The sequence below is a fragment of the Zea mays genome, chromosome 7 (genome assembly GCF_902167145.1).
Source record: "Zea mays cultivar B73 chromosome 7, Zm-B73-REFERENCE-NAM-5.0, whole genome shotgun sequence".
Taxonomy (NCBI): Eukaryota; Viridiplantae; Streptophyta; class Magnoliopsida; order Poales; family Poaceae; genus Zea; species Zea mays.
This window is the reverse complement of record NC_050102.1, coordinates 29,998,155-30,024,826: the sequence shown is the minus strand read 5'-3', so window position 1 is coordinate 30,024,826 and position 26,672 is coordinate 29,998,155.

Here is a 26,672-nt window from a genome sequence, read left to right as displayed (position 1 = left end):
TCCTTTTAAAGGCAACTCTCCCCACTTGCGTCCTCAGCCGTCGTGGGCTGAGTCTTCTCCAACACGCTCCAAGGTCCTCCCCCTACGACACGGGGGTTGGGCCCCACGTGTCATGCAAGCTGGCCCAAGGCGGAAGAAGCCAAACCGCCGCGCGCGGTGCGCGTAACTGCCCAGCGGTTACAAGCGCTTCTCCACTTTCACCCAGACCAGCGCACCGAGCGGCATGCAACCACACCAAGGGGGCGCACCCTTTTGACTTTGACGCGTCCAGCATGGAGGCCCAGGCCCACACGTCATGTAACCGGCGCGCCGGTTACTACGTGCAAGAAACTGCACCGCCACTCGAGCCACTACCGTGCCTCCTCGACTGCGGAACCAGTACCGCGACTCGAGGCAACCCTGCGCATGACCTAACAGTGCCAACTGAGCACATCGATCACGGGTCAGATAGCCACGGGAGAAGGCGCGACGGTCGATACGGCCAGAAATGGGCCGGCAGTAATGGCGGTGGCAGGCAGGCGGAAGCAGCGGTCAAGTTGTCAGCCAAGCTCACGTCCCCTCCTGGGACAGCGAGAGAACCCTCTCCCACGGCGTGAAGACGACGCGCCCGCGTTCCGTTCCTCGAACGGCTCGCGCACGCGCAACGGCTGCCCCGCGAACCACTCGTCCCGTCACATTAACTCTGCGGCAGGACAGGCGGCACCTTTGGCAGGCGAAGCTGGCGACGCTTCACCTTCGCCATAATGACCGCGTCAAAAAAGGTGCGCCACGTCATTCGATTTTGTACCTTTTCCTCTTCATCTTTCTCTCTCTTACAACAGGGACCGGGAAAGGGGATACCCCGAAAGGGATCCTTCTCCACGAAGGAAACGGGCCCCGAGCCCCCCTACTGATCAGAGGTTCGAAGGCTGGTCCCTCGGAAGGGTTCAACAACCGCCTCAGAGCACTCAGGCTTCGCGCCCACTACTGGTCAGAGGTTCGAAGGCTGGCTCCTCTAAAGGGTTCAATGGCCGCCTCAGGCCACTCGGGCTCCGCGCCCATTACTGATCAGGGGTTCGTAGGCTGGCCCCCGAAGGGCTCGACAGCCACCTCAGACACAGAGCGAGGGATGATCCTGGGTACGTTCGATACATAACCAAGGCTCGGGCTACGCTCCCGAGGTACCCTAGGACATTTCCGGTACCAACGGGAACGATTTTGTAACGGAATCCCACCAGAGGGAGGCATCGAGCCCTTGGACCCCGTCAAAAGGGGATCGGGTCCGGCAAATCACCCGCAGGTACTTTTGGAGCGCGCCTCCGGGCCACTAGCCGACCCCTAACGAATGGGGCACGGGCGTCCACTCGGATTACCCGTTAGCAACTCACTGGAGACACCATGTTCGGCGCCCTCCGAGCGCAACATGGCGCTTTCCCCCCTCCTCCTTGCGGAAAGGCGACACAGGGGCGTATGTAAAATAGTCGAGTCTGTCCTTGACCGTCCTCTCGCTCTATGCGGAGGCTCGAGGGCTGCTCTCGCAAACCCGGCTCTGGCCAAACCGTTGACAACGTCAACATACCAGCCCGAGAACTTGGGACTCGACTGTGCACCCGGGCTACGGCCAGTTCGCATGAGGGAACAACCAGACCGGCCGAAGCATCACGAAACACATTAAGACCTCGAAGGAGTCAAACCACTCCTCCAAGGCCTCGGGGGCTACACCCGGCGAGTGCACTCGCGTGCACCCACCGGAACGAAACGCAACCGAGAAAGGCCGGTCCCCTTGCAAAAAAGTGCGACAAAAGCCTCCAAGCGAGTATTAACACTCCCTTTGAGGCTCGGGGGCTACTGTCGGGGACCATAATTAGGGATATCCCCAAGACTCCTAATCTCAGCTGGTAACCCCCATCAGCACAAAGTTGCAAAGGCCTGATGGGTGCGATTAAGTCAAGGCTCGGTCCACTCAAGGGACACGATCTCGCCTCGCCCGAGCGCAGCCTCGGGCAAGGGGAGCCGACCTCGAAGGATTCACGCCTCGCCCGAGGACCCCCTCAAGCAACGGACACACCTTCAGCTCGCCCGAGGCCCAGTCTTCGCCAAGAAGCAACCTTGGCCAGGTCACCACACCAACCGACCGTATCGCAGAAGCATTTAATGCAAAGATGGCCTGACACCTTATCCTGACGCGCGCCCCTCAGTCGACAGAGCCGAAGTGACCGCAGTCACTTCGCCGCTCCACTGACCGGCCTGACAAGAGGACAGCGCTGCCTGCGTCGCTCCGACTGCTGTGCCGCTCGACAGAGTGAGGCTGACAGCAGCCAAGTCCGGCTTCGGGCGCCATAGGAAGCTCCGCCTCGCCCGACCCCAGGGCTCAGACTCGGCCTCGGCCCCGAAAGACGACGAACTCCGCCTCGCCCGACCCCAGGGCTCGGACTCGGCCTCGGCCCCGGAAGACGACGAACTCCGCCTCGCCCGACCCCAGGGCTCGGACTCGGCCTCGGCCCCGGAAGACGACGAACTCCGCCTCGCCCGACCCCAGGGCTCGGACTCGGCCTCGGCCCCGGAAGACGACAAACTCCGCCTCGCCCGACCCGGGGCTCGGACTCGACCTCGACCTTGGAAGATAGACTCGACCTCGACCTCGGAGGAGCCTCCGCCTCGCCCGACCCAGGGCTCGGACCGACCACATCACGGGGGGGGCATCATTACCCTACCCTTAGCTAGCTCAGGCTACGGGGAACAAGACCGGCGTCCCATCTGGCTCGCCCCGGTAAACAAGTAATGATGGCGCCCCGCGTGCTCCATGACGACGGCGGCTCTCAACCCCTTACGGAAGCAAGGAGACGTCAGCAAGGACTCGACAGCCCCGACATCTGTCCTTTCGCAAGGCTCTAGCGCTCCTCCGACGGCCACGACATCACATGAACAGGGTGCCAAAACCTCTCCGGCTGCCACGACAGCATGTACTTAGGGCGCTAGCTCCTCTCTGCTAGACACGTTAGCACACTGCTACATCTCCTATTGTACACCTGGGCCCTCTCCTTACGCCTATAAAAGGAAGGCCCAGGGCACTCGTACGGAGGGTTGGCCGCGCGGGGAGGACGGGACGGCGCGTGCAGGCCTCTCGCTCCCTCCCACGCGGACGCTTGTAACCCCCTACTGCAAGCGCACCCGACCTGGGCACGGAACAACACGAAGGCCGCGGGTTTCCCCTTTACGCCTGTCTCCCTCTGGTTTTCCCCCCTTCGCGCTCTGTCTCGCGCCGACCCATCTGGGCTGGGGCACGCGGCGACAATTTACTCGTCGGTCCAGGGACCCCCCGGGGTCGAAACGCCGACAAATAGATTCCAAGCCAGGTTGGCTAACTCCAACGTGGATGTAGGTAAGCATTTAGGCTTAGCCAAACCACATGATAAATCATTATGTCTTGTCTCTACATTGATCTGTTTGACTCTTTGTCTTCATGTTATGTTTCTATGTTGCTTTACTCTTTGCACTTGACTACTTATCTATGGTATAGGTTGTTCTTTTAGTGCAGGCTATTTTGAGACAGGGACTTCATTTCCGCTGCGACTATTCCATTGTGATCCAGATTTCGAGTAGAGTAAGAAGTTCTAAGTTTTAAGTGTTAATTTTTATTCGCCTATTCACCCCCTCCAGGCGACATCTAGATCTGTGTTCTTGGGCAAAGGAAACTTTCAATTAGTGTCGAAGCTAGGCTCTCCAGTGTGAGCTTAACCGTCCAAAGATGACGATGTCGTCACAAGAGGTAACTATAGAACTTCTACTAGGTGATGGTTCAGATTATAAATCTTAGTCAGTCTCCATTCTTAATGCTTTCATGACTATTAATCCTAATTTGAGACATGTTTTAATAAGAGCATTGTGCCTATTAAAATGAGTAAAAACTCCTCTAAAAAGGAACTAAGATGTTTATCTCTCAATCATCATGCGTGCAACATCTTAGTTGACTCTCTTTCTAGGGATGCTTATTTTGCTGCCATGAGTAGTGATAAAGATTATTTGTTGATGCTCATGATCTCTGAACTAGAATTAAAGTAAAATATTTTAAGTCTAAGTGCATTGCTTCTATTGCCTCTATTGCTTGTGGTACTAACCTTTCAAAGGGAGAAGAAGAATGATGGAGACCAGACGATGAATCCACCTCACCAATAGGTTCGTTTTTTACTAGTCACAGGTGTCTTGCTGCTAACAATGATAGTGGAGACGAAAGCAACGATAAGGAGGAATACAAGGATGATAGTGAGGATGAAAACAAGAATGTCTATCCGTATCATCGCAAGGTACATTTTCCCATATTGCTTTGTATGCTTTCGCTTATAATGATGACAGGGAAAATGAGACAGAGAATGTGGAGGAAAAGAATATTTGCTACTTCTACACGTGTCTCAACAAAGAAGACAAGACAATCTTGATGAAGCTATTGAGAAGAAATGAGGAACAAGGCAAGACGCTTCTCAGCCTAGAGGAAACTCTCATCATGACCCAAGGACACCTTGAGAAGATGACCAAGAACATGAGAAGCAACAGTGCTCTCATGATGATTTGGTCCAACGGTATGATTCGATTTTAATTGAGCATGTAAATAACAAAAATGCTTTATCTAGTATTGATCAAATTAAAATTGAAAATGCCATGCTTAAGAGTCAAGTAGAAATGTGAAATATAGAAAAAAAACTTGCTCTAAGTGAAAAGTATGATATGCTGTCTTATTCTTATGATAAATTACTTAATTACCATATCATGTTAGAAGTTGCTCGTGAGGTTGCCTCTGCTAGTTTAAACACTTGTGAACCTCATTCTTGCTCATGTGTGTATCTAGACAATGTATTACCATGTGCTAACTGAAAGCTCTCTTGTGGGTTTTGGTGGTTTGGATGACAACCCAATTAAAGGACTAACATGTGTGTTAAGTGTTGGACATGCACTTAGTGTAAAGCTTATAAATTTCAACATAAGTGTTCAAGAGTGATGGTCCAAAGGCTGAGTTGATTATGGTTGTGGACATCACAAGTGAAGAAGAACATTGCTTAAGTGAGACTCAGTGTGCGTAACTCAAAGACAACTGATCAAGCCAAGGATGGAGGCAAGAAGATCTTCAAGGTACCGAGTGCACGAGAGAAGGTTATGGAGGCCGAGGAACCCAAGGCCAGGGGTGAAGAAGAAGACTTGCAAAGTCAAGGTTGATCGAGTTGAGAAGAGATATGGTTCATTAAGGATCGCGACTTAAGAACATGACTTATAACCAATGAGGTAACATCTATGGTTATGTGGTGTAAGTCATAAGGCTCAAGATCAAGACATAGAGCAAGGTCACTAGAAGGAGGAGTAGTGTCAAAGCCAGAACCTAGAAGCAACCCAAAAGAGCTAAGTTTACTTTGACCATGAGTTTGAGTTGTTCCTATGTTTGGATATGTTCTATGTGACCTATGCAGGGTGTTGGAGCTCATATATGGAAATCTAGACCAAGTCATGAAGACTTGGAGTTTTGGAGTCCAACATCGACCTCAAACAAACCAAAAGGAGCAAAACTGTGAAGTAGGTTAAGTATGCAGGTTTGAGTGTTCAAATATGTTGCATACACCTTCTACTATGCATATGGCACTTTGGTTTTGTTTTCTAACCTTGTTTGTAGAGAAAGTATCATTTGGAGCTCTGTTTGAGGTGAAACGGTAAAGCTGGGAGAAGATTGAAAAGAGGTAATCTTCTGGGACGTAGTCAATTCAATTATACTCTAAATGTGTTTGTCTAAGTCACTGGAAGGTTGTCCCAAGAGTTGAAGTCAAGTGGAGAAGTTTGGCTCTGTGTTGGCCTCACTAGACAGTCACCCGAGACGCCCTCGACAAAGATGTTGCCTTGGGCGAGTCGTTGGCCTTGCGCGAGTCATGACTGCGAGAGGTCTCGGGCGAGCCGTTATTGTGCCTCTCGCTCGGGGTTGGCCTTGGGCAAGTCATGACCGCGTCGGGCAAGTCGTGTGCTTGGGCAAGTCGTCACTTAGGTCCCTCATGCCTTGTCCAGTGTGCCAGGCGGTCAAAGGCTTCAACGATCGGCTCAACGGTTGGTGCAGCCGTTTAAGGAAAGCAATCGGAGATGGCTCACAGTCCAGTGCCCCCACAGAAGTGGCAGTTTTTCCTAGGATTGAGATCTTCTTCACAAGGAAAGGGGTAATGACTAGGGGCTCATTTGGGGCTATAAAAGTACCCCCTCGGCGCCCATTTGATGAATTAGAAGTGCAGCCAACAAGTCCATACATCATTGTGATCAATTCTCTCTCCCTCTCTTGTGTATCTCTCTAGTTTGTGTAGAGGCGCAATTATAAGCCTTTAGAGAGATGGAAGGTGCTGTTGAGAGCAAGAGCAAGATCTTGAGCGTTGTTACTTTGCCAGAGTGCTATCAATAAGACGATAAGCAGTCACGACATTGTTGTAACCATCATCAATATAGTGGAAGGCTCTATCTATCACATTGACAGATCTGAGCAAACGGAGGAAGGAGTTGAAATAGGCTCCAAGCCAAGGTGTTGCTAACTCGAAAGAGGACTAGACAAGTATTTCAGGCTTGGCCAAACCTCAGGATAAATCCCTATGTCTATGTGCTCTGCTCTGTGATATGTGTTGTCTCTTTGTCTTTATTGCTTTTATACTTGCACTTCAATAATTATCTGTGGTATAAGATGTCTGTGAAGTGCAAGGTATTTTGAGATAGGAACTTCAATTTCGTTGCGACCTACTCGAAGGGTCTTTAATTCCACTGCGGTCTAGTCTTCGAGTAGAGTAAGAATTTCTAGTTTTTAAGTGTTATTTTTATTCGCCTATTCACCCTCCTCTAGGCGACATCCAGATCCTGTTCTCGAGCAAAGGGAACTTTCACTAACCCCAGCTGTTTCAAGGAAAGCCAATCTTCGATTGAGCAAAAGCTTGAAGGGAAGATTTATAGGAACAAGAGGAGAATGTTGAGAAGACGTCTTAATAAACCTTCTCAAGATATTCATGGACATGTGGTGCAGAAGCTTGAGAATGGAGAGACCGCATCATGCGTCAAACTCCATAGACAGTAAGTTTCTAAGGCAACAAAAGAAGCAAACAACAAGAACAAGAAAAAGGTGAAATTTCAAGTATTAATGTTGTTTGCACTAAATGACTCTTCTATGTCCTCCAAGAGCAAAGAGGATCGAAAAAAAGGAGATGCTTCAAATGCAAGGAGATGGGTCACTTTGTTGTCTCATGCCCACACATGGACACTAAGTATGAAGTGAGATGTGTCACATACAACAAGAAGGATCACATGATCACTTCATGCCCTCTCATGAAGAATCAAGGACGCGCATCCCCCACGATGACTCTCACCAAGAAAAAGAATGAACAGAAAGCGTCACGTTAGGCTTAGTGATGCTTCTGCTACAAGTGTGGTGAGCAAGGTCATCTACGAAATGTTTGTAGAAAGGGTGAAACTCCTAAACCAAGAAATTAATTACATTCTTACTTGCTTAAGAGACCAAAATATGACACTTGTGCTAGAACTATAATTAGTTCACCCTGACCTAGCACAAAGGCAATTTTGGTACCCAAGACATTGTTAGTTGACCTCTATGGACCCATCCTGTGGGTACCAAAATGTGCCAACTAGATCATGCAGATGTCTCGAGTGAACTGGAGACTTCGAAAGAGCTTAAGACGATTAATTCAGATTCAATACTTAAGTTGTAAATTTTATTATTTATTCATTGATCCAAGATTGAATTATTGAATATTACTAATTCCATGTTCATCTCGAGTTAAGTTGAGTTGTAGGAGTAAAGGAGTTTAATGGAGAACAAAGAAAAGAGCATACAATGTAGAAGTGTAGAAGTTTTCAAAGGACCCTGAAATTAAAGGAGTTGCATGAACAAGCAAAAGGAACATTCAATTAGTATCTAAATTGTGAGTTATTAGAGCAACTCCAAGAAGGAATCCTAAACTGAGGCCTTAAATTCTGTTTTTAATGACGAATTTGATATGTTTAGGATATGAATAAATTATTGCTTTCCAACAAACAGACCCTAAACCCAGTGTTTAGCAACTAACTCTAATTTTTGATGTTGCCGCTCACGCGTTACTCTGTTTCCCGCTCGTGTCACGCGCCCAGGTTTCATCTTATTCCAGACGCCTGCACACATGATACATCCCCGTTGTACGGCACCGTCAACCTCCCCAGCACAGGGCACCATAGGTCTCCTCGCCTTGGACCACCACTGCGCATCCATATTCTGGTCAGCGGCCCTCTATCTCCCTCCATCCTGTATTCCGTTTGCATTGTTTCTGCAAAAGTCAGGTCCTACAGTCTCCTATGCATTTGTTCCCCACGGAAGAGATAATAAAGTGCCAAAGATTATTTGATTATGTTGCTTCTAATCAAACCTCTGCTAGAAATGAAGGTCATCCCCGCCGTTTCTACCATTGACGTTGTAGCCCATATGTTCTTGTCAGTATTGTTCCATGAGTTGTATCTTGTATGAATAATTTATTCAGAACCTGTTGTACAATTGCAACTAGTATGTAGCATGTTGATCAACTTCATTTTGCAGTGTATATCGTCAGATGTTGTGATATGTGACAGCTTCTATTTAGTAAATGGATAACTGAAATAATTTTATATTCTGCCATATGTCCACTGCAGAAAGATGTCTGCAACTACGATATCTATGATCCATCGCGAAGATGAACAATCATACAATGAACTTGACCACTTCATGCTTTTCTTGATGGGTGCATATCGGAAGAGGAAGCAAAAGCATCGAAAAAGACATCGAGGTTCAGTTTTTGGACACAAGGTTTACAATCGAAGTAGAGATGAACACGGTATGATATTGTACCGTGACTACTTTTGTGAGAACCCAACATATCCTGAGAAGATGTTTCGGCGCCGTTTTCGTATGAGTTCATCTCTTTTCAAACGAATAGCTAAAGCCGTTGAACAACATGATAACTATTTTGTTCAGAAAAGAAATGGTGCTGGTCTTCTTGGATTTTCCTGTGTACAGAAGGTCACTGCAGCTTATAGACAGTTAGCTTATGGTGTTCCAGCTGATTATGTTGATGAGTATTTGCGGATTGGTGAAAGCACTGCTATTGAGAGCATACGGAAATTTGTGAGAGCAATTTGCGAGGTGTTTGGCGAAGAATACCTTAGAGCTCCAAATGAAGATGATACAACTAGATTGCTTAAAATTGGTGAATGTCGTGGATTTCTTGGCATGCTCGGCAGTATTGATTGTATGCACTGGAAGTTGAAAAATTGTCGTACAGCTCATCATGGTATGTATTGTGGTCATGTGAAAGAACCAACCATCATACTAGAGGCAGTTGCGTCTACGGATTTATGGATATGGCATGCCTTCTTTGGCCTACCAGGATCGCACAACGATATTAATGTCTTGCGCAGATCTCCTCTCTTTGACAGACTAATGGAAGGTCAAGCGCCATCTGTTCAGTATATGGTTAACGGGCATAATTATGAAATGGGTTACTATCTAGCTGATGGGATTTATCCAACTTGGGCATCATTTGTGAAAACAATAAAGGCACCGACAAATTTAATGGATAAAACTTGGTCATCACTAGTTTTCCACTTTCATTTTTTCTTTCTATGGCGTCATAGTAATGTTGAAAAATGTTCACTTCCTTCTGAATTATACCCCAACGATGCTTCAAAGACGACCAATTACGATCCGACTCAAATGTCCTATTCTTGTGAAAGTATTTCCATACTCTTTCCCAAAATGTGCCATCTTTTTTATCTCTTCCAGTAATAGGATCTTTACTCACATTAAGATACGCTCAAACTAACAGTGTGTCCTCCTCTTCACTGAAATTTTTGGATCGGCACCTTTTAGTCGCCTGTGAGCTCATTTCATTTAGCACAGGTGATTGTACAGCTTCGTTATCATCTAGCACATAATCATCTGAGACAAAATCATCTGCAACATCCTGGCTTAGTAGTGACGTGTAGTAACCACCATGGGAATTCAGTGTGCTGCAAGAATAAAATAGTTACTACAACCTAAAAGTATTATTGACACAAACACCAGCAAAGCATTTAACAATACATGAACATTAGCAGGTGAACAATACATGAAGAAAATCAATTGAAAGAAGTTCATGGCATTCAAACCTAGAATCGGATGCCATCCAAGAGGGATCAACGTTGTTGAACAATGAGTGCGATCCAAATGAAGGTTGTTGGCGTTCAGTCGGCATCGAAGATGAGATATCGTTGCCGAACTGTGACCGAGATGCAGGTTGAGGGCATGCAGCGACACCGGATGACATGGGACCTGTTGATTCTTGCCGAATTGCATTTATGGCGGTGTTTAGCGAGGACCTTCGATGACCCCTTTGTGGCTGTTGCACCTTCCTTTGATCCATGTGTTGGAGTTCGAGATCGTTGGAGCAGGGAACGCCGACTGGTTGCAGCAGGGCACGGCGACGAGATGCCAATCCTGTGCGGCAACGATGAACGAACCTTGCAGGTGATGAAGACGAGAATCATGTGCGCCAAGGTGAACATACCTGGTGGGTGAAGAAGGAATCCTGTGCGCCGACGGGAGGGAACAGGGCCTGTTCACCGGCGGCAGACAAAGTGGTCGTTCGAGACAGGGCCCTGGCTGACGAAGACGGGAGGGATCAGGTTGTGCGTCTCCGACTGCAAGCTGGGAGGATGGGCGGGGTGAACGGGAGCACCTGTGCGCCGGCGGCTGCGGATCACAGTTGCCGATGGCCCATCGACGAAGGAGACGAAGATTCACGGAGGGTTCGACGGTTGAGATAGCAGGATAGGACCTCCCGTGTGGGGTTGTATATCTAGGACTCTAGGGTTAGAGTCCTATATAAATTTGCTTCAAATTTATAAATTAGAACCTTTCTTGGAAGCTATTTCCTAGTCCTAAACTCTTTTATTTAAAATAAGTCACGGTTTAGTACCTTTGTTGGAGTTGCTCTTACATATTTAAAAATTACTCCTACATCGTTGGTTATTTTTCTTACGCCTTGTAGGGATTGCACTACAAGAAAATGTTGAAGAAGTGTCGATAAATATAAGAGCGTCGGTAAGAGTGTGGGTTTTTGGCCGACACCGTTTGCCTCTTTTTTCTTGTAGTGTTGCCGGTCCCCGGTCGCGCAGGTGCTCCCCTGCACCCCGCTGCCGATCCGTTCCACACCTGGAAAGCAACGCCGTAGGTTTTCTAAATTGATGTGAAAATAGGTGCTCTCATGGACACAAGAAATCGGTTCAAAACTATTTTGGTAGCGAATTAAAAAAATCTATTTTTTACCGTCCACAAAATCATGGAAAACTTGCTATCATATAAAAATAGCATGCGCAATTCTAAATCATGGGTATGCGAATACACGTATACTCCCTCCGCCCCATGATACGATCATTAATTGGCACTAACATGATAGGCCAGTCCAGACACGACACGGAAAAGCACGGTTCAAGCATGACTCAGCCCGGCTAGTATAGTGCTAGTGTCTGGCACGACACGACTATAGTGTCATACCTGGGCCACCATCTCAACCTGTAGTGCTGGCACGAGCACAACACGATTACATTTTTTATTTTAAAATTAATAGTTTACATATATTAAGTATAAAAATTCAACATATAACACAATGAAATTATAGCCGCACTAGCTTGCTGGATGTGTTTAAGTCTCTCATACACTAGGGCTATCGGGCTATCGGGCTGCCCGGCACGGCTAGCAAGCCGATGGGTCCTGCCTGGGCCACTACCGCGACATATGGGCCTATCCAGCACGGTTCGCTAGTCGGGCCTGGTAGGCGAGGCCGTTTGACCATCTATAACGATGACGATCAAGCCCTAGATAATTGAGAATTTCACACATCATCAATGCATCTCACTTTAGTAACAGAAAAAATAAAATGTCATGTAGAGTTGCCATGAATAAATGTCCCAACAAACTAGAGCTAAAGTCATGTCGTGCCTTCATATATGCATAATGATTTTTGGGCACACTATACCATTTATTGATGATGTAAAAAGAGAAGCAGTATATTAGAGAGAAAAAACAGAAACAATATTTTTAGAGAGAGAAAACAGAAACAATATTTTTCAGCCAGGATAGATGTGCAACATTCATCTGAAGCCCCTGGTCATCTCAGAATATCTGTAAGTTTTCTCCCTTCTTTGTCGGAAATCGTTGTCGGCTCTGATGTACTCATCCATCTTCTGAAGAAGCTTCTCCAGGGTTTCGGGAGGCTTTCTGGCAAAATATTGTGCTGTTGGGCCTGGACAAAGTCCCTTGATCATGGCTCCAATGACGATCTCATTGGCACTGTTGGCGCCTGAGCTCTGAGACGCAGAAACCTTCGGATGTATGCTTGCAGATACTCCTCATGGTCCTGTGTACACTGGAATAAGGCTTGAGTGGTCACAATCTTCGTCTGAAACCCCTGAAAGCTAGTGACCAACATAACCTTCAACTTCTGTCATGGCGTAATTGTTTTTGGCTTAAGAAAAGAATACCAAGTTTGAACAACACTTTTGACTGCCATGATGAAGGATTTTGCCATGACAATGGTGTTGCCACCATATGATGATAGTTGCTTCGTAGCTCACGAGAAACTGCTTTGGGTCCGAGTGACCGTCGTACATGGGAAGCTGGGGTGGCTTGTATGAAGGTGGCCATGGGGTAGCCTGCAACTCTGTAGCTAGAGGGGAAGCATCATCAAAAGCAATGCTATTATGGTGAAAATCATCATACCATATGTCATCATGGCTAGGGCCTTCTTGACGAAGGTCACTCTGTTGTGGGTTATGCCCTTGTTCATTATCTTGTGCGATGTGTCGCATTTCTTTGGCTACTTCGTCAATCTTTTTTTGGAGCTCAGCCAGCCGAAGCATCTTCTCCCTTCTTTTCTCCACTTGCTGATGAATAGCTTCTAGATCCCTGATCTCTTGATCCAAGTCTTCGTTTTGTGGTGTTGGGCTAGTAGCTTTCCTCTTCTGGCTTTGGGACTCCCTTAGAAGGAGCCCATCTTGATTGGTGCCCAAAGGAGCAAGGACCACCCCTGGTGCCGTTGTCTTCTTCGACGACATGACGAAGGTGGTTGTAGAGTTCTCTTAATGAAGGTGGTCGTTTGAGTTCACCGGAGGTGGGTGACAATATTGGCTTCTTGTTTTTTATTATTAAATCATAAAACAAGGCAACACAATTGTTAAACGTTAAGGACCTTCGTCCTTCGAAGCATTATCTTCTTTCGAGTATAATGGGTCTCGGATGAAGGTCATGAAGAACAAGTCTTCATCATTCATAAATATAATAATATAGTTACAGATGTAACATTATACTAATTATTCATTCCATATCAAATGTTAAACAACATCAAGATCCATCTCATATATTGTCAAAGTGAAACATAATGTACATTACATTTGTACCTTCAGCTTGCTCGAAGGCGAAAGCGTGAATGCAATTCCAATCCACCACGAACAGTACGAGGGTACTGTTCATCTATTTATAGGCAATCGTGCAGCTTCATACGATATTACATTCATGCCCTCATGGATTACACACAAAGTTTACAATTATCCCAGGGGTAATATTGTCATTTGCACTTAGCAGCTTGAACAACACCTCCTTGTGTCACCTTCCTGCGTCAATGTAACGAAGCTTGCTTCATCATGCTTCCATTGATCTGCGCTGAAGCTTTTCTGGTGACGAAGCTCCCGTAACACTTAGTAACATGCTGATAACATATGGTTAGCCACGTTTTTTAGGACCTTCAGAAGACGAAGGCCCCCAACAATCTCATCGTGCAGAACATTGAAAAGAATTTCTTCTGCTTTATTATTCACATAAATAAGTACTTATGTAAATTGCTTGGTGCTGCTTATTATGTTTCTTATTGTTATCATCATAGATCTGCTTTAGTACTATAGATAGATGGATCAAATTCGGATCAGTATTCCAAGCTGTCGTAGGATTCGTTTGGGATTGCTCTGCTCCATGATTCTTTAGCTCCGAGAGCTAATTCTCCAATAGAGTGGTTCCAAATGATTCTTAAGTAGAAGGGAATCTTTTTGACGAAAACCATTTGGCAAATTGTGCGTGAAGGGATTCCTGAGGGGTTGGAGTGTGGGGAGCGGGTTGGGAGCAGCAGGAAGCATGTTTTTTGGCTCCCACTCTCTAGTACAGAATAGAGACTAGATTCACTTCACTCCAACCATGGAGCAACTCAGTTTTAGCTTTTGACTTCCTAGAAGTGGTTCTCACTGGGAGCAGAGGTGTGGGAGCTCTGCCAAACGCCCCCGTAACCATCATTTGATTCAGATTATCGTACCTTTTAGGCCTCTTTGGAACCTTCGAGATATATAAATTTTAGAGAAATCAGTTCGCTTTCGCAGAAAAAACACACACTCGCATTCCAACGAGGCCATAGTAATATATCGTTGGACAAAACCCTATCAACAATGAGGTGCTAAGACTGTGTTATTGTGTGCTCAAATAGACGGTCTCTGTTTACGATGTAACCTAGTTGCTTGTTGTTGAGCACCAAAATGGACCGAGCGGACAGTCCGGCCCTGAGGCCGAACGGTACGCGGTCTGGACAGTCCACGTGCGCAGAATCATTTAGGATTTCGAGTTTCTTACATGATTTGTTAGCTAAATCTGTGGGATTAACTCGGGAAATGACTTGTAATGGGTGCAGACCCCCCTTTATATATATGGAGGGTTACGGCCGATTGGGACACCAACAAGCAACAATCAATCAATCAATATACATCTAGTTCTTTATATTTTGCTCTAGGAGTAGACAGTAAATTAGATTCCTCTCTCTAAATATTCACCTCTCCGGCTCTACGTCGATTAGAGGCGTCTTGGGTGGCCTGCCGATCCCAAGACAAAGCCTAGAATATCTCCTTCCCGACAGGGTCCCTCCCGGGAGTGAGATTTAGGCGTCGTCGTCGAACTCCGCCGCCCCTGCACACGTGTGGACCGTCCGGCCACCAGGCGCGGACCGTCTGGTTTGTCATGCAAGACCCTAGCCTCTGCACCAGGTCACGGACCGTCTGCGCATCCACAGAGAGCATCGCCGCCGGTTCTCATCACAGTGACTGGCGCCCGGATCAGTGCCAACACTTGTCTTAGATAACCTAGGTACAAAAACGACTTTGGGTTCTTAATAAGCTCAGCTTAATCTTATCATTATTCACTTTCATCTTGAATCTATACAGTTTCGTGCGTAAGATGCGCAATAATGTGTGCAAGGGTTTCTAGTATATAATAAACACGTGTGTGATCTTCGCTGCTGGAGCAAAACTCTGGACGAGTTTCACATGCTATATCTTCTATATTTGTACCTAGTATTAAAGATCTAAAACTTCTGTCTTTTTCTTTCATCTCGCTAGCCCAATGTCCACTCGATCACGTCCCACCAGGGATTACATTCTTGTTTCGAGATCCGAAAAACAGTTTTGTTGATCAAAATTTGACTTTTATATTTTTACATCTGTAACCGAAATACATAAATTACCTGTGTGGTTTTCCTTTCTCGCTCTATAGTGAGAACGAGAAAAACTAAGCGAAATTCGCTGCTTCTCGGTCAGGAAGGTAATCAATGCGTCCCACACATCGCACATGGCTTCACCTCCCATCGCTCCATTGTCGTCTGGGTCACCCTTTTTTTTTCTTCCGTTCACCACTTTCTGCTCCCCAATATTTAAATGGTAAAGAACAAAAATTATACATAAACTAGCAAAATCATGTATGTTGTTAAAATTTTTATTTATGTTTGAGTATAGAATATATGAAATACAAAGATATATGTGTTCTATCGACTAGTGGGTGTGAATGTGAGTTTGAAGCTAACAATCATGGTTCAAATCTCTATTTATGTATAATTTTAGCTTTTTTACCATTTAATTGAAGGGGAGCACGATGGCGGTAGAAACCGTGCAAACTAGTGCTTTATATAGTACAGATTTATGCATAATTTTAGCTTTTTACTATTTAAATGTGGAAGAGCACGATGATGGTGGAAACCATGGAAAATGGTACTTTATATAGTAGATAAGAGATGGGGATTTGAACCCCCACGTAGCCAACAAAACACATGTCTTCATGTTTTATACTCTGTATTCAATCATAAGTGGAAAGCATAGCAAATGTATGGGCACCAAAGTAGGAAAAAAGGCATAATGCATAGTTTTAGCTTTTTTACCATTTAAATGTGTGGGGGCAATGACGGTAGAAACCATGAAAACTGGTGTTTTATATAGTATAGATTTATGCATAATTTTATCCTTTTTATCATTTAAATGTGGAGAAGGATGATGTTGGGGCGAAGACGAACACGCCACCCTTTCGCTCTACGACTCCGTCCTCTCTTTGCACAGACAAAGGCTGAATCCACAGAACAAGCCAGAACAAGCCGAGGGCGCCAATCGGACGGAGGCCTGTTCGACCTACGCTCTCGTGTGACAAGACGGAGGCCCTGCCGAAGTCTACGGACCTCCCGCCCTCTCACCTCCGTGGGAGGCCCATGTGTAATTCGGCCCATAGAGATGGGGCCCGCGTGGACAAGTGTGATAAGGGCCGTGTCTGTAATAAAGTTTACCGTAATGACTGTCTGTAACCTCCCCTCGTGGGAATATTCTAGGGATAAACCGGGTACTCGAGGGTCTAAATGTCTTTGACAGGGACAGGCAGCCCCTCGAGTACCTATAAATACCCATGTACTGTGCCTAGGCACAGAGTGATTAACAAAGCTTTTGACATTCCATGCTAAACTTTGCAAACACTCTTTCTACTTTCCCGTTGGATCAACTTGCCCTGGAGAGCAGGTTCCAACATTTGGCGCCCACCGTTCGTGCTACGAAAAAACAACCCGCGATGGCCCGCAAGAGAGCAAATTTGAAGGCTGCCCCATCCATTGACGACGCGGCGAAGGCAGCACAACTGGTGGAGAATAAAGGCAAGGCCCTCGCGGACACCACCCCAAGAGGCCTTCGAAGATGACGCTGTCAACAGCAAGAGACAACGCCAGGACCACCCCACCCCTGACGGCACTATACGCACCTGCAGTTCTGAGGGCGCACCACAAGCACCACCACCAGGCTTCGCTCCGCCAGAAGGCGAAGACACCATAGAGGACGGAGAAGTCATCGGCATATCAGTCGAAGACCAGCTAAAGCTGTGAGCTCTACGCATCAAAAACAACCACTTGTAGAAGCAGAAAGAAATCCTCGAAGCCAAGCGCCAACGAGTCACCATGCAAGCCAAGGTGCGTCAGATGATACAAGATGAGGAGCAGAGAGCTCGGGAGCTAGAGCAAGAGATCACGCTCATGCAAGGCGAAGGCCAATACACAGCCTGCAGCATGGACCCCTCGCACCGCCAGCGCCTCTCCAGCAACACATTCAAGCCGGAGACCCATTCCAACTCCAACGCAGCCCCTTCATTCCACCAGCTGCCGCTTTCCAGGGGATCAACTATCTCGATGAGTGAAGCCCTCTGTCTCCGTAGCTCCAAGCATCACCCTCGCTCGCCAACTTCAGGGCCGACACTTACCCCAAATACAACGACAACACCGACCCGGCTCAGTGCATCATGAGTTACCAGGTCGCCGTCGCATCATCCGGAGGGGATGACGCCACCATGCCCAAGTCCTTCGTCATTACACTCGAAGGCCCAACCTTGACTTGGTACACCGGGTTACTGCCATTGTCCATCGAGTCCTGGAAAGGGCTTCACCACAAGTTCCTGCTCAACTTTCAAGGGTATCGACCCGATACAGACGCCCTTGCCGAGCTATCCCTCTGCAAGCAGCAGGTAAAGGAAACCCTCCACGAATATTACAGAAAATTCATGACGCTCAAATCGCAACTGCCATCAGTTGACGATCACATCGTGATCCACTACGCCATCAGTGGTCTTCGGGAAGGTGTCTTGTACAGTCATTACATCCGGGACCCACCCAAGAACCTACAGGAGTTGTACCAACTATTTGAGAAGTATGCTAGGTCTGAGGAGCTCCATCAACGCAAGATTGAATCTCAGAGGAAGCCCAAGGACCCTCCGCAGTCCAGCAGAACCTAGACCAGGCCGGCGCAGCCAGACTCCGGTCGGGACAATCGCAATCATCAGCAGGTGCACAACATAGCCAATCAGCACCTAGCTGGAGAGCCCACCCGTCGCCAGCAATACCCCCCAAGGGCGCGACAACGGTGCAAGAGGAAGAGGCCGTGGACGGGCACAACAGCCGTGCAGATTCTATTGCTTGTTTTACGGCGAAGACTGCACGCACCCAACAAGGGACTGTCTAGAGACCAAGGTCACTAGGGACAGGATGTCCAGAGCTCAACCAGCCGACAACCAGAGGGTCGTCGCGCACACTTACCATCACCAACAACCATACCACAACGAGCAAATCCAGCTTCCACCCAACCATGCTTACCAGCACCATCAAGAGGTGTAGGTTCTACCACCACCGCCTCCGCATAACCCAAACCCTCCGCACCACATCCACCCAGCGCAAGCACCCAAACAAGAAGACTTCATCGAGCCACCATATCGCGGAGTCATCCACATCATCACCGGGGGATCAAGCGTGGACTTCGACACAAAGCGACAGAAAAGGGACCACTACCGAAGTGTGAACCATGTCGCTCTTACTAGCCCAGTGGTGCAAACAAAGTAGTCCCATGTACCACTCACTTTCGAGGCCAGGGACGTTGACTTGCGCAGCGCCCCACACGCAAATGCCATGGTGATCAACTGCAGGGTAGCAGGCTGGGACCTACACAAAGTGTTGGTCGACAATGGCAGTTAGGCTGACATCATTTTTCTGCATGCCTTTGATCGCATGGGAATAAACCATAGCTTCCTCAAGCCTGCGGATAATCCCCTCTACGGTTTTGGCGGCAAGGACACTTTCCCCATCGTCAAGATAGAGCTCCCCCTGTCATTTGGTATAGTACCCAATGCGCGAAGTGAGCAGGTCACTTTCGATATCGTCGACATGGTCTACCCATACAATGCCATAATGGGGCGTGGCTCAATCAACAAATTTGAGGCGACCATTCATGGACTCTACCTCTGTATGAAAAGCCTAGGCCCGCAAGGCGTGGTCACCGTCTACGGCGACCACCAGACAGCGCAAAACATCGAAAGGGACTTCGTTCTAAGGCAACGAAACATACACTGCCTCACGACAGAGCGTGAAGGCTTCAAAAGCAATCGTCCGATCGAAGACGAAAAAGTCAAAGCACAGCTCCAAAGCAACAACGGGACGAAGGCGGTACCCCTCGAGCCAGCAACTCCGAAGCAAACGATGGTAATAAGCGAAGACCTGACCTCGCGAGACAAGGAAAAACTCCTTTCCTGTCTCTCCCGAAACAAGGATGTCTTCTCTTGGTCCTGAGAGCACCTAGAGGGGGGGTGAATAGGTGATCCTGTAAAAATCTAAAACTTGTAGCCACAAAACTTGGTTAAGTGTTAGCACAATGGAATCAAGTGGCTAAGGACCAAGCTCTTGTGAAACACAATGGTCACAAAGAAAACAAGCACAAGAGACACGATGATTTGTCCCATGGTTCGGCCAAGTATAACACTTGCCTACTCCACGTTGTGGCGTCCCAATGGACGAGGGTTGCACTCAACCCCTTTCAAGTGATCCAATGATCCACTTGAATACCACGGTTGCTTTCTTTCTTATACTCTTTCCCGTTTGCGAGGAATCTCTAAAACTTGGAGTCTCTCGCCCTTACAACAAAGATCAAAGTGAAAGCACTAAAGTAAGGGAGGGAAGCAACACACACAAATCCACAGCAATACGCACACACACAGCCAAGACTTGAGCTCGAATGAATCGCAATAAGTTCACCACTAGAACGGAGCTCAAATCACTAAGAAAGTCAATCAAGTGCGCGGAGACGGAGTGTGAAAGATTTAGAATGCTCAAAGTATGCTTGGGTATTTCCTCCATGCGCATAGGGGTCCCTTTTATAGCCCCAAGGCAGCTAGGAGCCGTTGGAATCCAACAAGGAAGGCAATTCTTGCCTTCTGTCGGGTGGCGCACCGGACAGTCCGGTGCACCACCGGACAGTTACTGTAGACGGTCCGGTGTGGATCTCCTTCCATTCCTGGCGCAGCCGACCGTTGGATCTTCGAGCTGGTTGGCGCACCGGACACTGTCCGATGCCCCCAGCCGACCGTTGGCGTGGGCCACGCGTCGCGCGCAGATTGCGCGGCCGACCGTTGCGCTGGCGGCTGTTGGCTCACCAGACAGTCCGGTGAATTATAGTCGTACGCCGCCGACGAATTCCCGAGAGTGGCCAGTTCGCCAGAGCCAAGCCTGGCGCACGGGACACTGTCCGGTGCACCACCGGACAGTCCGGTGTGCCAGACTGAGCAGAGTCTTGGCTGCTTCGAGCCAAGTTCTTCTCTTCTTTTCTTTTCTCAGATTCTAGCACTTAGACAAATATATTAGTACACAAAAACCAATGTACTAAGTCTAGAATCATACATTCTTGTTGATTTGCACTTCATCCATCATTTGGCATATAGTTACTCACTCAATATGTGTTGAGCACTTAATCACCAAAATATACTAGAAATGGCCCAAGGGCACATTTCCCTTTCAATCTCCCCCTTTTTGGTGATTTATGCCAACACATCAAAAAGCAACAAATAGAGGTGCAACATCAATGCAATTGAGAACAAAAATAGTATTTGACAAGATTTGACATATTTGGATCGTTCTTCGCCACCACTTGGTTTGTTTTTGCAAATCAAATTCATTTTCCTCTCTCTAAGTTAAACACACATGTTTAGACACAACGAGAGATAATCCAAGAGTAAGAATGATTAAGAGCCAAAAACTCCCCCTTTTTCCCATAATCAAACATTCTCCCCACAAGAGACCAAATTTTGATAGTAAGAGTTATTTTGACAAATCAAAAGTTCTACTCTACTCTTTTTCAAAAATTTCACAAGTGGTAGCTGATCCATTTGCTTTGGCCTTATTTTCTCCCCCTTTGGCATTAAGCACCAAAACGGGATCAATCTTGGCCCTTAAACCCCATTGCCTCACCAAAATCGTCAATTACTAGTAGAAAGGCAATAAGAGCATGGAGAGGAACTTGGAGTAAATTACCCTGTCATCGGAGTGCAGTGGAAGTCTTGCATGGTCCAAGTTCACCTTTCCCTTTCAATCCACCTTTGAGACTAGATTGAGTAAACTCAAGCACACAGTTAGTTTCAAAGGGTCAAGTTGTAGCACATCTCCCCCTAAATATGTGCATCACTCACACATGGACTGTGGAGGTTCGGGGATTGCTTGCACAACTTGAGCACCATAAACAACAAAATGCATAAAGGAACATGATCAAAGACATAAAACACATGTATGCTATAAATCAATCCAATTTATGTGAATCTAAGACATTTAGCTCACTACGCAGCCTGCAAAAGGTCTTCTCATCTAAAGGCTTGGTAAAGATATCGGCTAGCTAGTTCTCGGTGCTAACATAAAACACTTCGATATCCCCCTTTTGCTGGTGGTCTCTCAAAAAGTGATGCCGGATGTCTATGTGCTTAGTGCGGCTGTGTTCAACAGGATTATCTGCCATGAGGATTGCACTCTCATTATCACATAGGAGTGGGACTTTTCTCAGATTGTACCCAAAGTCCCGGAGGGTTTGCCTCATCCAAATTAGTTGCGTGCAACACTGTCCTGCGGCAACGTACTCGGCCTCAGCGGTGGATAGGGCAATGGAGGTTTGTTTCTTAGAACTCCACGACACCAGGGACCTTCCTAAGAATTGGCACGTCCTAGATGTACTCTTCCTATCAACCTTGCATCCAGCATAATCAGAGTCTGAATATCCAATTAAGTCAAAGGTTGACCCCTTTGGATACCAGATCCCGAAGCAAGGCGTAGCAACTAAATATCTAAGAATTCACTTAACGGCCACAAGGTAACACTCCCTTGGGTCAGATTGAAATCTAGCACACATGCATACGCTTAGCATAATATCCGGTCTACTAGCACATAAATAAAGTAAAGAACCTATCATAGACCGGTATACCTTTTGATCAACGGACTTACCTCCTTTGTTGAGGTCAACATGTCCGTCGGTTCCCATTGGAGTTTTTGCGGGCTTGGCGTCCTTCATCCCGAACCGCTTGAGCAAGTCTTGCGTGTACTTCGTTTGAGAGATGAAGGTGCCGTCCTTGAGTTGCTTCACTTGGAACCCAAGGAAGTAGTTTAACTCGCCCATCATCGACATCTCAAATTTCTGAGTCATCACCCTGCTAAACTCTTTCACAAGACTTTTGGTTAGTAGAACCAAATATTATGTCATCGACATAAATTTGGCACACAAATAAGTCACCATCACAAGTTTTAGTGAATAGAGTTGGATCGGCTTTCCCAACCTTTAAAGCATTAGCAATTAGAAAATCTCTAAGGCATTCATACCATGCTCTTGGGGCTTGCTTAAGTCCATAGAGCGCCTTGGAGAGCTTACACACGTGGTCGGGGTACCGTTCATCCTCAAAGCCAGGGGGTTGTTCTACGTACACCTCCTCCTTGATTGGCCCGTTGAGGAAAGTGCTCTTCACATCCATTTGGAACAACCTGAAGGAATGGTGAGTAGCATAGGCTAACAATATGCGAATAGACTCTAGCCTAGCTACAGGAGCAAAAGTCTCCTCAAAGTCCAAACCTGCAACTTGGGCATAACCTTTTGCCACAAGTCGAGCCTTGTTCCTTGTCACCACTCCGTGCTCGTCTTGCTTGTTGCGGAACACCCACTTGGTTCCCACAACGTTTTGCTTTGGACGTGGCACCAGGGTCCAAACTTCATTCCGCTTGAAGTTACTTAGCTCTTCCTACATGGCCAACACCCAATCCCGATCTAGCAAGGCCTCTTCTACCCTGAAAGGCTCAATAGAAGAGACAAACGAGTAATGCTCACAAAAAATTAGCTAATCTAGAGCGAGTAGTTACTCCCTTGCTTATATCACCCAAAATCTGGTCGACGGGATGATTCCTTTGAATCGTCGCTCGGACTTGAGTTGGAGGGGCATGTGGTGCTTCTTCCTCCATAACATGATCATCTTGTGCTCCCCTTGATCACACGCCTCTTCTTGATGAACCTGTTCATCATTTTGAGTTGGGGGGTGCACCATTGTTGAGGAAGAAGGTTGATCTTGCTCTTGGTGTTCCTATGGTCGCACATCTCCAATAGCCATGGTGCGAATTGCGTCCGTTGGAACATCATCTTCATCTACATCATCAAGATCAACTTGCTCTCTTGGAGAGCCATTAGTTTCATCAAATACAACGTCGCTAGAGACTTCAACTGAACCCGATGATTTGTTAAAGACTCTATACGCCTTTGTATTTGAGTCATAACCTAACAAAAACCCTTCTACAGCTTTGGGAGCAAATTTGGAATTCCTACCTTTCTTCACTAGAATGTAACATTTACTCCCAAATACACGAAAATATGAAACGTTGGGTTTGTTACCGGTTAGAAGTTCGTACAACGTCTTCTTGAGGAGGCGATGAAGGTAGACCTGGTTTATGGCGTGGCAAGCTGTGTTCACAGCTTCCGACCAAAACCATTCGGGCGTCTTTAATTCACCAAACATCGTCCTTGCCTTGTCTATAAGTGTCCTGTTCTTCCTCTCTACCACACCGTTTTGCTGCGGTGTGTAGAGAGCGGAGAACTCGTGCTTGATTCCTTCCTCCTCAAGGTACTCCTCCACTTGAAGATTCTTGAACTCGGACCCATTGTCGCTCCTTATCTTTTTCACCTTGAGCTCAAATTTGTTTTGAGCTCTCCTTAAGAAGCGCTTTAGGGTCCCTTGGGTTTCTGTTTTATCCTGTAAAAAGAATACCCAAGTGAAGCGGGAAAAATCATCAACAATAACAAGACCATACTTACTTCCCCCGATGCTGAGGTAGGCGATAGGTTCGAAGAGGTCCATGTGAAGTAGCTCCAAAGGTCTTGATGTGGTCATCACATTCTTGCTATGATGAGAACTTCCCACCTGTTTACCTGCTTGACAAGCTGCACAAGGTCTATCTTTTTCGAAAGTTACATTGGTTAGACCTAACACATGTTCTCCCTTTAGAAGTTTATGATGGTTCTTCATCCCAACATGTGCTAGACGGCGATGCCACAGCCAGCCCATGCTAGTCTTAGCGATTAAGCATGCATCTAGAACAGCCTCCTCCTTCGAAAAATCAACCAAGTAGAGTTTGCCGTCTAGTACACCCTTAAAAGCTAATGAACCATCACTCCTTCTAAAGACATACACATCTACATTGGTAAATAAGCAATTGTAACCCATATTACATAGTTGACTAACGGACAACAAGTTATACCCAAGCGATTCAACTAAGAACACATTAGATATGGAATGCTCGGATGAAATAGCTATTTTTCCTAGTCCTTTAACCTTGCCTTGATTCCCGTCTCCAAAGATGATCGAATCTTGGGAATCTTTGTTCTTGACGTAGGAGGTGAACATCTTTTTCTCCCCCGTCATGTGGTTTGTGCATCCGCTGTCGATAATCCAGCTTGAGCCCCTGGATGCATAAACCTGCAAGGCAAATTAGGCTTGGGTTTCAGGTACCCAACTGTTGTTGGGTCCTACAAGGTTAGTAACAATAGCCTTAGGGACCCAAATGCAAGTCTTGTCTCCCTTGCATTTGGCCCCCAATTTCCTAGCAACCACTTTCTTATTTTTACATGAGAGTACAAAATCAGTGTTGCAGGCATGAAAAACAGTAGCAGATTCATTTTGCATTTTCCTAGGCACATGATGAACAACATTGTTTCTAGGCATATTTCTACTATGCACAAAGGAAGAACTTGAATCAATCATGGTATGTGAATCATAAGCATTATAACTCCTATTATAATGAGCATTCCTAGAAAATTTTCTATGCATGATCCTTTTGACTACTTCTAGCCATAGGAGCCTTCCCTTTCTCCTTGTTGAGAATGGGATCCCTTTGACTTGTTAAGTTCTTGGCTTCCCTTTGAAAGCCAAGCCCATCCTTAATTGAGGGGTGTCTACCAACAGTGTAGGCATCCCTAGCAAATTTTAATTTATCAAAGTCACTTTTGCAAGTCTTAAGTTGGGCATTAAGACTTGCTACTTCATCATTCAAGATCTTCAAGCTAGAAATAGATTCATTGCAAATAGATAACTCAGACGCTAGTAATTCATTCCTTTTAATCTCTAAGGCAAGAGACTTTTGAACACTAATAAATTTGTCATGTTCCTCATACAAAATGTCCTCTTGCCTCTCTAGCAGTCTATCTTTTTCATTCAATGCATCAATCAACTCATTAATATTTTCTACTTTTGCTCTATCTAATCCTTTGAACAAGCTAGTGTAATCTACTTCATCATCACTAGAGTCCTCATCACTAGAAGTAGAGTACTTAGGAGTTTCTCGAGCGTTTACCTTCTTCTCCTTTGCCATTAGGTAAGTATGGCGCTCGTTGGGGAAGAGCGACGATTTGTTGAAGGCCGAGGCGGCGAGTCCTTCGTTGTCGGAGTCGGACAAAGAACAATCCGAGTCCCACTCTTTGCCAAGGTGCGCCTCGCCCTTCGCCTTCTTGTAGGCCTTCTTTTTCTCTCTCTTCCCATGTCTTTCGTCTCCCAGGTCATTTTCATTATTGGTACATTGAGCAATAAAATGACCTGTCTTACCGCACTTGAAGAAGGAGCACTTTCCTTTTGCCGTGTTCTTGTTTCAGTACTCCTTGCGTCCCTTCAATGCGGTCTTGAAGCGCTTGATAATGAGGGCCATTTAATCCTCGTTTAGCCCGGCCACCTCAACTTGCGCCACCTTGCTAGGTAGCACCTCCCTGCTACTTGTTGCTTTGAGAGCAACCGTTTGAGGCTCGTAGATGGGCATTGGACCATTCAATGCCTCATCAACGTTTCTTGCTTCCTTGATCATCATACGCCCGCTTACGAACTTTCCGAGTATTTCCTCGGGCGTCATCTTGGTGTACCTAGGATTTTCATGGATAGAGTTCACAAGATGAGGATCAAGTACAGTGAAGGACCTGAGCATAAGTCGGACGACGTCGTGGTCCGTCCATCTCGTGCTTCCATAGCTCCTGATCTTGTTGACCAGGGTCTTGATCCTGTTGTACGTTTGGGTTGGCTCCTCCCCCCTGATCATTGCGAACCTTCCTAGTTCGCCTTCCACCAACTCCATCTTGGTGATCATGGTGGCGTCATTCCCCTCATGAGAAATCTTGAGGGTGTCCCAATTTTGCTTGGCGTTATCCAAGCCGCTCACCTTGTGGTACTCGTCCCTGCACAAGGATGCTAGCAAAACAATGGTAGCTTGTGCATTTTTATGTATTTGCTCATTAATGAAAACAGGGTTGTCAGTACTATAAAAAAGCATTCCGTTTTCAACGATCTCCCAAATACTTGGATGGAGAGAGAATAGGTGACTACGCATTTTGTGACTCCAAAATGAGTAGTCTTCTCCATCAAAGTGTGGAGATTTCCCAAGTCCAATTGAAAGTAAATGAGCATTGGAGTTAAACAGAATTCGAGAATAGTCAAAAGAAAAGTTTGAGTTACCGATTTTTTCTTCTCGTTGTCGGCGTCTCTTTGGGAAGAA